The sequence below is a fragment of the Falco naumanni genome, chromosome 5 (assembly GCF_017639655.2).
Source record: "Falco naumanni isolate bFalNau1 chromosome 5, bFalNau1.pat, whole genome shotgun sequence".
NCBI lineage: Eukaryota > Metazoa > Chordata > Aves > Falconiformes > Falconidae > Falco > Falco naumanni.
In genome coordinates, this window is record NC_054058.1 from 83081216 (window position 1) to 83099129 (window position 17914).

A 17914-nucleotide genomic window follows, 5' to 3' on the forward strand; every position below is an offset into this window, starting at 1 on the left:
TGCCCCTCCAGCCCTCTCACTGGCAGGGCCCAAGAAACTGGAAAGTCCTTGACTTGGTATAAACGTCACCCAGCAACAACTAAAACCATCAGTGTGCTATCGACATTGTTCTCACATCAGAGCCAAAACACAGCACTGCACCAGCTACTAAGAAGAAAAGTAACTCTGTCTCAGCTGAAACCAGGACAGTCCTAAAAGTAATGAAATCTCATCCTCATTCCTACGTTTCCCTCCTGTTTACAAAAAGAAACCACACCAAAATGAGTAAAAGAAGTGCAGAGAGTTTTAACCTCTCTGTCATGGGCAGAGCATAATTGCAGTATTTTTAGTGGAATCACCTTCCTGATAGACTTACAGAGAGCAAAACTCCACTGTAGTGTCATTATAACTACTTTACCAACTTTGCACTTTTAAAGGGTTTGAGCACTTTTCAGCATGACCCACAGGCTGTTTCTATGACTGGATGAAAATACATTCATGTATGTTGTGGTAATTTCTGAGACAGATTCAGAGGAGCTAGCTAGAGCTTCTTTGTATCCACAAGATGAAACCAGGAATTCAGAAAGTCCTTCAGAAGAGTGGAATACTCCTTGAAGCCGGCCTGCAAGTCCATCTTTGCACCTTTTTAAGATCAGATGTAGAAAGATACCATGCTTTTTGCCCAGTTGCAAGTCTGTCAGTATCTCAGCTGTTCCACCAGTGGCAACTTGTAGCCCTGCACTTTCTGCAAATAGGCAGAACATTGCAGCCCCACCTTTCCCCAGCACGGATGCCCTCACAAAAAGTGTCAGACACCTGCTGTGTCACTGCCCTGAATAACAAGATGCATGGCAGCTGGCTCCCCTTTGTTGAGTACTGGGAACCAGTCGATTCACTTGCCCTGTTTCTGTTGTTATATCTATAAAACTAAATTCTTACCGAGACAGGTAGATAACAAAACTGCCTACACACAGCATGACCAAAATTTCCTTCTCTGTAGTCAGTGCTTTTAAAAAAAGCAAGCGATGGACATTTGGGACGTATGTACATACTGAACTGGAAGGTGACCTTCAGGAAGCTGAGTATTTCTCTGTCTTTGGCTTGTTCAAAGATCACATTTTCAGACTACCAGCCTGAGGGCCTTCCAAAGTGCCTGGTATTTGTGTCACCAGATTAGGGTACTGTCTCTCCATCCTTTCCCCATCACACAGTTAGGACTATATTGCATTTTCATCTAGCTTTTACCCCTTGGTCTTAATTTTCATTTCATTGGTTTGTTCCCATCATCACGCTGCTTCTCTTTAAGTTTCAGCCACTTGGAATAGCAGATTTTCTGACTCAAGCAAGAGGGTCTTTTTTGCTGTGTTGGAGTTTAGTTTAAGGCAAACTGTCAGAGACAGGGCCAGCTACTGTGTTCCACCAGCTTACTACTACAGTTGCTTTCAATATCTTCCTCTTCTGCTATCACAGGCTAGTGTGTCCTCTTGCCTACTACGTCTTGCCAGCAAGCTTTGGTCTTTGTCCTGATCTGGTGTGATTTCCTGCTTGCTCACCTCAATAGAGCAGAATGAGTACTTGAACCTTGTTTATATTTTTTGAGTACAGCCTCTGTTTCTTCACATGTCCACACAGACTGCATCTCCTAATTTGCCTTTTCTGTGTGGTCTCTCTCTCTCCAGAGGGATCCCAACTGTCTTTGCTGGTTTGGGCAGTACTTCCTTTTCCCTGAAGTTCTTTGTCTCAGGCCTGAGAACCTACAGCCTACAGCCACTGAAGTGCAAGTTTCATAAGAGCTCGCACACAGATACACTGAAAGACATCCACACACACTCCCTCTCAAGCTCACAGCTCAGGGAACAGGTTTTGCTTTCCAATTAATAGCTCCTCCATTATTCCCTGAAGGCTCTTAGTGTTTTTCCCTGGTAAGATTGTATCCCTGGCATTATGTTGTTTCCTCCTTGCTTTGCCTTAAATCTACTTTTATTTATCAGAGTGGTATTTTCAAGCTGAGGTAGGTACCAACATAAATTAATAAATAAATCATACTGATCTCATTTTCTTCCTTCACAATGTGAACTTTCCTGCCTAAAATTTGTTAGCTGATGAAGTCTGCGCTGAAATCTTTTCTTCCCTTGTTCTTCTCCAAAATAGGAAGCATTCTTACATGATCATTGACTGTAAACTGTGGTACGTTAGGGTAAAAGCCAGAACATTCTTGTGAGTGGGACAAAGGCTGCTCTGCCTTCCCGTCCATGTAACTATGGAGATTCCTTTCACTCCACCACCTGGAACAGTGCAGTGCAGATGGAAAACAACTCTCCACAGAGGGAATATGAGGGCCACAAACAGGACCTACACTAAAAAACCTAATGCCGTGAAGATTTTCCCATCTTTTTAACCCCTCTATTTTGCTATGTGAATTTTATGACCAAGTTCCTTTTCCCTTTCAGCTGATTCCACCTGCCCAGGAATCTGCCTAGGTGCCTGACACATAAAATGCTTCTTTTGTGCTACACTTTAAAAAACACCTTTGTGTTCCATAAATACCTCACAAAACATCATACCATTAACCAAGGCACATTATCTCTCTATGTGATTTCCAATATTTAGATTTTAAATTTGGTATGTTTAAAAACACTATAAAAAAATTATAGACCCACCACGTAAATATATGTGAACATATTTATATGCACATACCATACACACACACACATACAACCACACGTGTGAATGCATACTTGTGCTCTTTATGTCTTTATCCTCTTCAGGAAAGCATTTAAAATACATCTAGTGCACACATTTGGAGAACAAAAAAGTATACTGAAAACTAGTTTGCCACATAAAGTGTTCAGTAAGAGTGAAAGGATTAAAAGCTTCGTATTGTGTTTATGAAATTGAATCTTTGTGTCCCTGCTCTGTGCATCCCATGTGATAAGATAATGAATAGTTCCATAGCAACAAGTCTACCACTAAACCATTACCTTGATTTCAATTCTTGGACAGAAAGAACACAAAAACCAGAAATACTAACCCTGAACTTGGGATAATAACAATGATTTAAATAGGCTGGTTCAGAATGACTCTTTTAATCAGAAAATTAAAATGTTTATCATTTTACCATTGAAAAGAAGGACATTAGAATGAATCAAGGCTGCCTTTGAGTTTACAAATTAAATATTGTTTACACAATTATAAAGTCTATGAGCCATCTCAGCATTTTTCAGTGATCAGGATATTGCTTTAACACTGATGGAGATGTGAAATCACTAATGGCTCTGATACTATTCAGCAAAACACCAGAAAAGGTCCACCTATTGGGGAGATCAAGATGGAGCAGCATGTATTAACTGACTAAAAATCAAATGGTTTTGCTACTAAAAGAGATTCTAACAATCAAAATCAAGGCAAGGGATGCAACTCTATTTGTCAGTGGCCAATAACTAAGAAAAATACTCATGTTTTTCAAAGTGATTATAAAACCATTTTCTCTCTCCCAAATATTAGAAACAAAATCACATTTCCAAAGAATTAAACAACAAACTCCCTGTTCTTTTTAACAAGAGTACACTGTTCTTCTGATGTGAGGTCTTACAGTTTACAAATTAGTTTCCATATGCGTAAAAAACTACTACATGCTTTCCTCACAGCAATATCCCTGGAGATTCAAGACATACGACACTGAAAGCAAAGATCTATAATAAATACATAGTTAAATATTCTTAATATGAGATCCTTGAAGCATTTGGCTGTGTTCTATCTGCTCTTTCTCCTAAAATACCCATGTGTGTATTGTAATTAGTCTTGCCTCCAGGTACAACATTCAAAAATGCTTAAGTAGATTAGTATTTCAAGTATGGTCATACTATTCCCTTGAGATCCAAAGGGCCTGATTCGCAGTTGTATTTATATCCTTTTCACCACTTTGCAATGTTGTGGGCTTCTAAAACCCTTCAAATGTGTATAAACAGCCACTCTGAGAATAACCTTTGACTGAGTTTCTTTTTCTGGTACTGTACTGGGATGGTGCTCCAGAGCATCCCTCTTCCCGGAGCACTGTGCCAGGAGACAGGGCAGGAGGTGGTAGGTGGCACAGGAGCATGCCAGAAGGATATTTGGCATTTGCTGATCTAGAACTATGCTCTGGTTTCCAGGCCTCTTGCAGAGCGCTTTATGCATTTACAGCGTCCTTAATGATTGCTGAGAAAAAAAGCAGGAGTCGAACTATACAGTGACAAAAGCATCAGTGATATTTTATTAACAAGTTGGACCCTTTCACTATGTGCCCGAGGGGATGAAAACAAGGCAGTGACATGGCAGAGTTTTTCCTATCCCAGCTACTTTCTGGAGCAGAGTGTAATGTAGTATTTCAGTCTAAATCTGACTGAATATTATAATGCTTCAGCACAGTACTTCGCCAGAGATGCCAAACCATGGAAATTATTTTTTTTTATAAATACTTACATATGTGTGTAGATATATAATGTGTGCATGCATGTGTTTATATACAAAGAACATCTTCTGAATTTTATTAAAGTAATACACTCTACCAATTTTGCTTTCGTAGAAGAAAATGCAGTAGTTGATCATAGAATCATAGAATCTTTTAGGTTGGAAAAGCCCCTTAAGATCATCAAGTCCAACCATTACATTATGCTTTATATCTGATCACTGATGGCAAGAGTGATCTCCATGAATATAACAGAAACAACATACTTTAGTGTGATAACAGTTCACAAATTGAAGGAGAAAAAAAAATTAGAAGTGATCAAAGTTAAGTGTTTTTCCAAAAGAGTTCAAACATTTTGATCATTAAGTTCAAACTGAAGGATCTTGGTTCAGCAAAATTGAAACTTCTTTTATTTTGAATTATTAGTAAGATTCAAAAATAATATTGTTTCAGTTTATAAATAAAGGTTTTTAAAATAATAAATATCTAAATGTTTGGTCTTAAAACATTTGGGGTAACCATGGAAAAATCCAGCAAATATATCATAGAGTCCTGACTTACTTAGGTTAATCCAAATGTCTTGATATTTAAAAAGAAGACTCCAGAGAGCGGAAAATATATTTCTTAAGTGGCACAGGTCTCTCAAACCTATGACTATTCTTTCTGTTGAGCTGAAGTTTATCCTGTGCAAATCGTCCCTAACATAAAGCCAAGGGATCTGATCAACATTCAGTGAACAAGCAACTTAGGCAGTGTCCAGCATTACCCATCTCCAAGTGATGTTACGCTCTGCCAGTTCCAGCGTGAAAGTAGGGTCCTTCCAGAACAGAGGTGAAACACTCGGGCTTCTTAGACCACTGCAAGGGCACTTGCCAGAGTAAGTTTCCCTCCTGTCAGATGATGCTGCATTTAAAAAAAAAAAAAAAAAAAAAAAAGTCTCTGCCGTGAGAAATTTGGAAATGCAAAGGAATGTGACTTACACTCCGTGTACACTGGAACAAATGCAACACAGAGCATTGATTGCTGCCTGGCTCTACAGAAGAGCTCCCTCAGAGGGACTGCTGTGCTCTGGAACAGGGATCTGGCAATAGGCAACATTCCTGCTGGGAGCACACTGCCTTGTCACCAGTAGGGAAATCACAAAACCGGAGAGGAATAGGCTTTAGTGACAGCAATAAATGTGAATTGTCAAAAACCAAGAGACTTTTGCCATATGTAAGAGGAGAGGATGTTAGTTCCTAAAACAGGCAAACAGGTGGAATTTCTTGCCAATTTTAGACTCGTATGTAATGTGTATGATGGGGAGAACATTTCCACTGCAGCAGTTTAAAGTGCTGTTACAGCTAATGAAAACCATGCACTGCCACTTTGCCAGCTCTCCTCAGCAATACAGAATATTTCCACTTGATGGCACCAAATTTTTTTTTTTTTTAAACCTCAACTGAAAACAAGTCTCTAACAAAAGAGACGCTCAATTCCAAAGACATAATCAGGGAAAAAAACATGTTTTTCTGGTCACATTTCATTTCTTACAAATCTGGAGTTATTTATAAGGAATGCAGTGAATTTATTACAGTGGCTTTGGCTCTTCTATTTGACCATGACCAGGTATACATTTGAACTGCCTTGTTCCCCCCCTCCCCTGCTTAGGGAGTATCTCTCTTCAGTGAAATAAAGGTTGTGTTATCATATTATTACAAGTCAGCTCATGAATGTGCATGAATCATGCATCTTAAGATAAATTTTGGTTCTAGCCCCATCCTTGAAACTCATCATGCATTCGCTTGTTTTAAAAATGAAAGGTGCCCATACAGATCACAGCAAAATAACAAGCAATTTTTAAGGGTTGAGTATCACGTTTGATTCTTACTCTAAACTACCTGTTGCTCATAGTACTAATTACAGACTACTAATTCTCCAATAGCCTTAACTACTTTAAAACAACTTTTAAACCTTGCTTGTATGTCCTATTTAGACACTAAAAGTGCCTAAATACAAGCAAAACTGTAGTTTAAATAGTTGTCCAGTTCTTAGACATTTCACAAGCTTTAGACAATGGTCAGCATCATGTACAATATACCAGATAATAATAGATTTTGAACTGGATAATATTAGATTACAGTAAATAACCATTTATTGTTTCTCATCTCCTCTTGCAGAAATAAGCCGAGTAAGGCAGGGCTGAGTCCTGTGTCTGTGCGGTACCTGCACGGGGGAGGGAGGATGACCCAGCTCATGACTAAGCCTCCCAAATACTACAGTGACACAGATGATGTACAGAACTATCTGTTGAGGTTCTACAACTGCAAACTAGCATTTTAGCCACGTATGAGGAGATCTGTCATGTTTCTGTCCATAAAACAGAGAATGCAGTGCAGCATTGGGGTTTGGAAGGATGAAGAGGGTAGTCCTGGACAGGGAGAGGACTGGGAAACAGGCACAGAGCAGTTCTGTGTGTGCCCTCATCCAAAATCACAGTACCAGTTAAGGGTTTTGAAGGCAAAAGACAATACCAGCTGCCAAAGACCTTATTTTTACCTGGGCTGTGTAGAAGTAGTCTCTGCAATGCATGTTCCACACAGACACTGTGCATATGTGCGATAGACAAGCACTTAGGACGCGCTGTATTTATTGTGCAGGTGCAAATCAACTGTTTAGTATGTGCAAAGCAGGGCTGACACTTCCCAGATATGTCACATTTACTGTGTGTCCATGGCAGAGCTTCTGTGGGCATGCACATGCACTGTCACTTGGGTGTTCAGATATGCAGCATGGTTGGAGCTACTGTCACTTCCATGACCAGGCTGCTAGGTGTCCAAAAGTCTCACTCAGCTTACAGGAAAGAGGACTTCTTTGGAACTCCTACGTATAGGTTGCTTTCATCCACACATCACCCTCACCTCTGGCCTCCTGATATCTTTTACTGCCCTCAAGGTCCAAACTTCCCAGCGGAGTCCTGAGTCCATCTCTAAAGGACTCCTCCGATCCCTAAGTTTTAAAGGATTATCTAATGCAACCTGCTCATCTACCTGCAGTTCACAAATCTGTGATCAGAAGATGACTTCTTCAGAAGTATCTTTCAACTGTAATTTCCACAAGATTTCACTCTCTTCTGTTAGAAAGTAAGCCACTCGCCCAGTCCTGGTTCCTCATCAGGAAGTTTTTCACACAATCTTAGTGCCATTTGAGACGTACTCTTGAGGTCAAACCCCTCCCCGAGGATGTGAACATTTCAGGTAGCTGGGGCTCTTGGACCGGGAACTGAGCTCAGTCACTGAGATCAGTGTCTCTCACAGGCTGGCTTTCCTCCATCCCTCTTTAGAAGAACAGCTTGGGAAAAAGCCCGGTCCTACAAATGTGTAAGGACAGCGCTACGCATTGAAATTCAGTTACTGTTTTAAACAAGTAATCTTTCATCATTTCTGTCTAATAACATCACCCGTTGCAACTATCAGGAAAAAGAAAAAGGCTTTCCATTTGACTTTACGCTCTTTTGTCCTTTCTCCCCTGCCATTCAATTACTACATGACATTTATGGTGTTTCATTTTCTGTTAGAAGCTGAAAAGAAACGGTGAGGAAATCCAAGAGCCTGTGAAAAGATCATGAGCCTTCTTTCTGGCTTTGGGAAATACAAAGAGCAATCATTACTAGCCAGAGCTTTATCGCAGACGAGGAATAGCAGCTGGGAGCAATATTTGGCTTTTCCTCACACAGAGGAAGAAAATTCCTGGCACCACAGCATCTTCCCAAGCCACTTCAGCTGCCTAGAGTCCAGCCTGAAGCTGCTTCTCTGGGAGCGGAGATCCTGCCAAGGCCCGTCAGCCCCAGCACACCCTCCGCTGCTGCCGTTCTGCTGAACTATGTGGAGTTTAATTAACAGATGTACTCCCCCTCGGACAGAGGTCTGACAGCCAAACTCATTTTTCATGGACAAGTTAATCTCACTTAAACCCTTAATTTTCCCTGTTTACTAGAGGTTGGTCATGTTAGTGTTAACTCACAATTAAACCAGACCTTGCTAACAAAAAAACCCCAGCCCTCTTTAATTACCCTTTCCCCTCCCATATTCTAACAAGTACTTTTGCCTAAGTGGCATCCTGACAACATACCCATGATTTAGCTCTCACTTACTGTTCATTTAGCAATCATTTACTGCTTTTCCACTCAGAGTCTGTATCCCTTTGCTTTTATTACTGAAAATTATTTTGAATTAGAAATAGAGTCATGGATCAAAGATAAAAGAAACATGCCAATAGTAAGTAATTCTGCAAGCATTCTACCCCTATACTTTTGCCTGGGTTTTTTTTCTGTCACATGGGCATTGTGTTTAATTATTGTTGATATTATGATGTTGTTAGTCTCTGTGCTTAGATTCTGTATGACGGGCTGTAAGATACTGCTCTCTTCACTTTCAATTTAAGGGTATTTCTGACATGGTTTTAGTAGCCACCCTCAAGTCTAGGTGCCACACGCTAGTCCAAGTTTTCAGGGACAGTGGTCCAGCCCATTTTGCATCCATAATAATTACAGTAGAAGAGCTCCAGCATGACACAGGACTCCCACATATTTTACCTTTCCCAGGTGGGAAGCCAGCTGACCATCTCCCAGGCAGGTGTAGAAGATGCCTAACCTGTGGGCAGTAGTGATAAGCTGGGACTTTGGGCTCCAGTAAGAGTTTAAGCCCTGAGGTAACATGACAGACGCGAGCCAGGGTACAAGAATATATATTCAAATTGCTATTTATTCACAGGCCTTTCACTGCATCCGTCTACAGCTCTCCGTTGCCGTAAGCAGTCTCACCAGGACGATACAGAATCAGCAGAAAAAAAATTCACTGACTGTGGCTGTTGTGCAGTCTAATGCTGAAGAGATCTGAACTAAGTGGAAGGAGTTAATGGTATTAATCTGTGCAGGATCTGAAGCAACTAAGTGGTCTACAATCCAGGAAGCTGCTCATTTCCGAATAGTATTGGGAAAAAAGACAGAGATGTATCAGCAGAGCAAGAGTCTCACATGGCAAGCTCACTGAAGCAGAGAGGGGAAAAAATCAGATAGGTTGTTTATGCCATTTGAGTCTTACTGTTTTGTCAAGAAAAAGACCCTTCATACAAAGAAGTGTTTTCTATGAGAGAAATGAGGAATCCACAGAGGCAGCTAGCGAGGGGGTAACCCATTTATACCTATTAATACAAGACAGCTATATCACTGATAAATGTGACATGACGATGATAAAGATCACAAGAGGATGGCAATCAGAAGAAATACAAAAGAAATCACTAACATAGGACAACTTCAAATTAGAAAAAAAAAATCATTAGAAAGGCAGAACAAGATATTCAGAAGAGCAGAGAGGAATATGCACTAGCACCAGTGACATACACAATATAAAACAGAGAGGTAGTACCAGAAAATAATTACACACACACAAAATGCAACAGTATGGCACCAGACACTCCAGATTAGAAACAGAAGCGTATAGCAAAGTCAAAGATGTTACAAGATTTTAGCAGATGTGGATTATATCATGCAGGAAACAAATGTGTATCATTAGAGTAGCTATGTACAAAGTCACAGAAAGCAAAGCATCTTATATTAGCATCCTGCACAGGCAAACAGAAGAAGCAGGTCACACAGGGCACACAACTGAAGAACATCTCCCAAAAAAGTAATGTAGCAGCAGTGAAACTATGTTCCTTTTGGGTACTATACAAACTAAGAACTGCGTTGCGGTAACGTATATGCAAATATCTAAACAGATTCACAAAAAAATGATGACACCTGAAATGGATGTTGAAATGTAAATAAGCTGCATTTCTTGAGAAAAAGAAGTTAGAGTCCAGCCCATACCATAAGACTATTAGCTTTTGGGAAGTATGATTAACAGGATGTACAACGCAGAAGGCACAAAGAGAAAATGCTAAAGTCACCACCAAGGAAAATGCATCGGTCTGGTTTTCCATGCAAGAGGACATGCCTGCAAATAGAGCACATGGAGGCTGATAAGTTTGCTAAAACTTCTACTGGTAAGCAACATCTCAATGCTAAGGAACTGAAAAAATAAATGTTGGCAACAGAGGGTATTGCTGTTATTAGGAAGAATAATTAGTCATGGCATTTCTGAAAGCCATCTACTTTCTGAAGAATGCGTAGTATGTGGGTGGAATTAGGTAACTGGTGCATGTGACCACGTGCCTACCAGAAAGGTATGGGAGGGTGTTCCTCAGCCAAATTAGCACTGGGTGCTTACCACTGTCAGCATATACCCCAAGCTGATCATCACTGCTCCTTCTGTACTCGGGGGGGGGGGGGGGGGGGGGGGGGGCGGGGAAACAACAAAAAAAAAGCACATCTAAAGCACAGTTCATGCAACCAGTTTTAGAGGAGATGGATCACGCTCCAGAAATGCTTATTTGTCTCCAGTGTATCTCCAGGCTGGACAGGTAGATCAGCAGTAGACAATTAGACTGTGAACACTTTCTATCAGGGAAGATTAATGTCAGACAAAGACCCAAAAGAAATTTTTTCCAATGATTCTCTGCATCTGTTGGACAGAATTCCAGAAAAAAAACGCATGTATTTTGAAGTCTTGCATGTAATACTTTGAGTATTTCTAGGTCATTTTCCCTTGCTTTGAGCAGTTTGACCCAGGACAGTATGTGAAGTCAGGGTCATCACTTTTTATAGAATAGGTAACACTAAATACTGGAAAGCGGAAACATTGTGAGTATAGAAAAATATATATAACAACCTTCTAAATGATGCTTCCGGCCTGTGTCACCACACCAGACAGCCCCAAAAACATGGTGCCATGTCTGAGTGGACCATATGGTTGAAGAAGCCCTGGAAGCTTCTTAAAGCTTCTTGAAGTTTTCAGTCCAGTCCTCCTCCTCAGAAAATGAGAGAGCAGACTGCTGGCTTGGACATCCTCTGTATGTCCAGCACAGATTTTTTTTCCTGTAGATATGCAATCAATCCAGCCTTCCATGGAAGCACCACCTGAACTGCATAAGCACAAACACACACAATAGCTGCCTCTGTATTAGTAAACAAAACATACATTGGACTGGTTTGCAGGGATTTAACCTAGCTGGCACAAAACCAACCTGTATCTATATTATTTGACTTTCTTTCTCTCCAAAAACAGAGTGGTTGCATCCACCCTGCCCAGTGGGAATGATCTCTGGCCAATACTAACCCCTTAACTGGGCCTGGGAATTGTTTTGGCTGGCCCACACTAAACCGTGACAATGACTGAGCTAACTAGTCCGATAGCATGGACAACTCCATTCCAGCGCCCAAGAGGGTTTCACAGCTCTATTTAATCAATTATCTTGGAATTACCCAATACCACCAGCCACATGGTTGTGTGGCAGGACCTGTACAGCTTTCCTTTTGCTGAAGCAGAGTCGATGTCTCCACGATGGCGTCATTTACAAGCAGTTTCCATTCTGATGCTGCATTGAGCAGGAGGATTCCATGCAAGCCAAACATGTATGCGCAGTGTCCCTGACAGAATCAGGGATTCAAGCTGGGATGTAAGACACAGGTACCTGCTCTCTGCAGGAATTTGTCCAGCCCCAGACACAAAATGAGTATACGGTTACAGGTTTGAACGTGTATACATAAAGTATTTTTTCCCTCTGCCTTTGTGTGTGAGGGAGAGAGAGGGGTGGGGAGAAAGAATTAACTACTTATGCAAAAGGAAATTATGGGGAAACAAGTTTCTAATCTTGGGTTTTCCCAAAAACCTTCCACTGAATTTCCGTTGTTTGCTTTCAATTACCAGTCACAGAAAACAATCGCTTAGATCTCTGCCCTTCACAGCTGAATCATCAAGCAAAGATTTAATTCAATTGGATTTCACAGAGATGACAGGATCTGTCAGTGACTTCAGCAGTGAAGATTTTCTCCTATGTCTGGTTTTACATGCCAGGCTTATTTGTGCTTAGCTACAGTCTTAGACATGATCAGTGTGATTCCAGTGCAAAAACCTAAGTCAGACTGTTTCTTCAGAGCAGGGAGGGATCTGTTACGTATTACGGAGTTTTACAGCCAGAACAGATGCTCTAGTCATCCACTTCATCATCATGAGGAGCATGCTCCTCTTAATTAAAAGAGTATATCATTCAAGGATATCTTGTTATGACCCATTTTTTTCTTTAATATGGATAAATATAAAATTATGGCATTAGATGTCAGATTGGGGTTAAAAAAGACCCCACCATTTTGAATTCCATCTGTCTTCCTTGACAACAGGTTCCTTCACTGGTGTCGTGAAGATTCAGGACAGAGAAAGCCAATAACAAAACACCTTCTTAACTTGTAGATGCTGAACCCTGGCATCTTTCAATATGGCAAAGACAAGGAAAATCTCCTGGCTTGGGAAAACCAACAACAAAGCAAATGGACATCATGGTACTTCCTCACAAGGATCTCACGAGAGCTCAGTCATGACTGTGCCCACCAAAAAGCCTGAATATCAAGAGTTCTATCCACAGAAAGCTCAAAGAAGAGCCAAGTTAGAGCCCTAAGCCATCAAATCATATTTGCAACCTACTCTCTTTTACTGGATAACAGCTTACACAATATATCACAAGAAAATTAGCAATCCCTTTACAGTGCTATTAGTGTTAATAGCTAATGAACTATAAAAGCAACAGACAGTTGTGGGTTGTTTTGTTTGGGGTTTTTTTTTTCTGATTGATTCATTTAAATTTAACCTTAATTTGTTTAGATCTCACTGAGAAGCTGCTACCTTATTCTGAGCTACAACTGTTGCAATTAGCAGCAGTATCCCACTGTGAGTACAAGGCTGATTGCATGGTACATGTCTGCAGCGGAATGACACTGCTCAGATATCTATTGAAGAGATAATGCTACTAAGTGAAAAAATGCAGGATTATCTATAAATATTTATTCAGCAGCACATTTTGAAACAGATTAGCATGGTAACATTTTGTGCATGGAAAGTACTGTGTGCCTTACTTCTTATACCCACCATTGTTGATGCCCAAGTATTTTTACAGATAAAAACAGAATTGTTAGATTTTTAGCATACACTTCCATCTTTCTTTCTATCTTCAGAATGCTTATATTGGGATTTAACATCTTCACAGACAGTTAGAACCAAAGTAGATAATATTTCAGCCTATTCATATTATCATCTTTCAAATACCCATATCTCCCACTGATACTACTGAAGTTGATGGCAAAAGCTAAGTTCTAAGAAGCTTCTATATAAGCTCTTAATAGGTAAAAAGTTATTTTATTTAAAAATCACACAGCACTTTTTTAGATAAACCTTGAGAAGTGGGTTTAAAAATCTGTATGCAAATTGTACATATTGTACAAATTGTAGATTTTCTGCTGCTTGAATATTATAGTATATCACCAGATTCTTAAAAATGGTAATAAAGTAAAATTTTAACGTACTTGAGAACATCCATATCAATTAGAACAAAGTCATCCTGACAGCTAGAAAAGCCCCATGGAAACGGAAGATTATTAGTTATGAACTAAGGTACCATAAACCATATTCTACTTTTTTTAGATTCCTGATAACACAGTGTAATTACCTACTAAAAATTGTCTTATCTGACCAGTTGGACTCAAGGCAGAGTAATGGGTTTTTTTCTATTCACTTTAATAGCATTTAAATTCCACTCTTGGTTATAAAAAAAACCCCAAAAAACACAAAACCACCCCAAACCACAAAGAAACCTCACCCAGACTCCAGAGAACCTCAGTGTGATCAGAACAGTATATTTTATGTTAGCTCTGCAGTATCGCAGCCTGTCAGGAGCCCCAGCGCTCAAGATCAAGGGTCTCCAAACTGCAGATCTTCATTGGGAATGCATCACACAACCTGCAGGTGCAGCTGCCGCGTTGAGGAGATGTCAGATGGCTCACAGTGAGTTAGTGCATGCTGGAACATGGGCTGCTGGTTAATTCAGGTCCCCAGTGGAGGAAGAGGTGAGAAAGCAGGAGTGTGTCTGCGGTCATCACCACCACCTTGTCCAAGTCGCAGCTTCACATCTGATCCAGCCCCAGCAGTCTTGAGACCACCACGAAACGCCTCCTAGTGCTTCCTCTCCTCTTGGCTTCCCAGGTACAAGGTATGGGTATGATGGCTTTCAAACATTTGAAGAGGCTGATAGGTATCCAAGTGTCAAGAATGTTGTCTGCACTCATTGCAAAAGCTTCATATATAAAGCAAGAAGCATTGCCTTTTATGTGACTTCATACAACCCAAAGTATTATATGTGAGTGGGAAATACGGGGAGGTTTGTATAGTCAGATTTGCTTCTGCTAGCCTCTGCTAGGTGAATACACTCATTCTCCAGTGACATTATTTTCAAATACTGTTTTTCTTGGAAACTTACAGATATCCAAAAGAAATTCCCCTCTGAGGAAGAGCCTTTTTTAAAAGCAAACAAAGGACAGGTTTCCTGATTCTTCCGAATAGTTGCAAAGTTCAACAATTCAATAGATTCAAGTTAATTTTGAGGTTTTCCTTAAAGAGGTAGGAGGAGTCTCCTATGAATTTAATTTTTCTTCACTGAAAAACCCAGAACTTTCTGTTCCCTCAGCTGTACTAACTACTACAAACAGCAACCACTTTGACATTACCTGCAGCAGTTGCAGCCGATCTGCCCAGGCACTTTGCTGGGCTGTAAAGTCTTCACAGTTGAATACGGACACAACCATGGCCCCAGAAAGAATCCTTCCAGCTTGCATTGATGGGAACCTGGAGTCTCTCAAAACTGACCAGGTGCAAATGAGTTACATTTGAAAATTAAATCTAACAGTTTTCAGAATTCAGCTGATCCGGCACGAAAAAGTCCTTAATCTGCACAGCACAAGACGGACCATACCCATATCGAAGGGGAAAGCTGAAAACAAGCAAGCCGCACAGTATCTTACATGAGGCCATTTCGCATTTCTCTTCTTTCAGCTGAGACACTGCGCAGCCAGGCGTGCAAGACACAGAGCCGCCAGCGATGACGGCACACACCTGCAAGGCAGCAGGGCTGGGATTTCATCCCTACTTCCAAGGTTGCTTGAAAACAAGACGTGCACTCCTGGGCTCCCAGCTAGAACAGCAGCTCTGTACCCTCCGAAAGCCTGACCCAGGAGGGCAGAGGAAGGAGTCCTTTTTGTTCACTGTCCTGCTGGCCCCATCAATGTTTCCATGTCAGATGTAAAACCAATTAGGAGGCTGGGAGAGTGCTTTCACTCAGCATTCTCCACAGCCTGAGGACTAGGATGGTCTCCTAGGATGCAGATGCTGGCGTTGTGAGTCAGCCCAGCAAAGCAGGGTACAGCTGCCCATCCTCTGACTATGTGGATAAGCAACTTCACCACCAAATTGTTATGCAAGAAGTAGGCTTAACACCATTTGCTGGCATTTCCTCTTGTCTTCCCAGAAGATGTAATAGAGGAGAGGGATGCTTTGGTAACTGAATTGCTTCAGGAGGCTGCCAGAACTGCAAACTATCTGCAGTGAAGGCAGTATCTACCACAGGAGGGACTGAATCTCTTTTTCATGCTGCTAGAGGCACCTATGTCTCTGCATTGATAGAGACATTGGAATAGAGAATACAGACATTTATGTTCATTTGCTTCCTGTTAAGATGCCCGAAATCTTGCTGTACGTATTGCCCAAGGTAGACAGGCTGGTTTGACTCATGCCTTGAATGAGGTTGTTCTGAATTGAACTTTGCCAAAAAGAAAACAAAAATCCAGAAAATAAGTTATTCATAGCCTCATTACTTCATGTGGTGTTTGGCAACCACTTGATTTAAAAAAGGGTGGAGGGGTAAATATACCAAAACCTTGGATAAGACTGTGGACACTGTACAAGCTGGTGCTTCACACTTCTTAAGAAATTAAAAAAAAAAAAACAACACCAAGCTAGAGCTCTGTGAAAAGAAGCAGGCAACTTGTACAAAGAATGTGACCAACAAAACTGGCTGGGAAAGCAAGAACGCCAATTAGTGAATAATCTCCTAATTCCAGAATTTATCCTCATTGTGCACTAGAGTGAAACCAAGATCTTTCACAAGTATTGCAACCCCACCCTGAGTAACCAACAGTCCTTTTCTGACACTCACAGGATGAAAACTTAATTCCCAGAATCTGGAATAGCAAACAGCCTGGGGACTGCTCCTGAGATGCCTGACATCCACATTTAAATGATTCCTATCTGCTCATGAGTTGCTGGAGCACAGTAAGATCATTTTTAACTAATCCACATTTGGAAAGGTGGTTCTCTTGTAAAATACTGGCGCAGAACATCTGCAACTGGGCCAGTCACATACTGCAGAGCAGGGACCCAAGTCCCATCTCCAGCTCTCTCTGATCCTGTGGCTGCCATTTCTGCCAAGCAGTCCAAGCAGAGCAGGAAAGACCAAAACAGACCCCACCGACTCTATAGCAGGGGACAGACACTACTGAAGTGCTTGGAAGCACATGGGGCAGAAGGAACATTTGAATATGTGTGTGTGTCCCCCTCGGGCAAGAACCCAACCCAGCAGACTCTTCTTTACCCTTAAGCTGTTTATCTCTGGTTTCAAGCAAATTCCTCCCAATACCAGTTTTTATACTAACGTTTTATCAAAACCTACTTGTAAACTTCTACAGAGAGTTATGAATGCTGATTTGTCAAAGAAAATTCTACAAAAAGTATCGGGAAAAAAATATCTTAAAAAGTAGCACCCTCTGTAATTAGTGTAGAGACAGATGTAAGTCAAATATAGTAAATGCAACTCAGCTGTGATGTACTCTTTCAGCTGTGATGTACTCCTCCGGCTGCATAAACTGAAGTAGCTCTTTGCCCACTGGATCAGACACAGACGCAGTCAGTCTGGTGTGCAGTAACATTCAGCATCAGGGAGGATGTAGCACAATTTCTGACTGCTTTTTCAAGCACTATGACTTTTGCATTGCTGAGGACTCAGCTGCCTGTCTCGTGACAGATCCATTTTGGGGTAACTCAGTCTCTGCTGTAGTTATAATCCTTACATAATATAATATTTTGACAAAGAATGTAACTGTACACTGCATTTCTAAAGGTATGTGAGAAGAACACACCTAGAGAACCAGCACACTCCACAAGAACAGAAGAAACGCTGTTTGTAGAGAGGGGTGTCTCTGCTTCTTAGGACTAGCAAATCAAAACAATCCATGACTTCATTATGTGAAATTGTAATAATTACAGGCTGTCCACAAAAGTAATTATGAATTTGTTTTGGTCTTTACCTAGCTGTTCTAGCCAGTTCTGCTGTAGCTCTTCAAACTGGATGTTCCCATGAAATGAAAAATGTAATCTAAATTAATTTCTGTATCTCTTGCACTTCCCAGGTTCACGGGATGCAAAAAACATTATTGGACGTAAGCAAGCATTGGCCCTCAGCTTTTAGCATTCAGAAGAAGTGTGTTTTAAAATGTATGCTTATTTAGGATATGTAGATTTGCTGTCAAACATA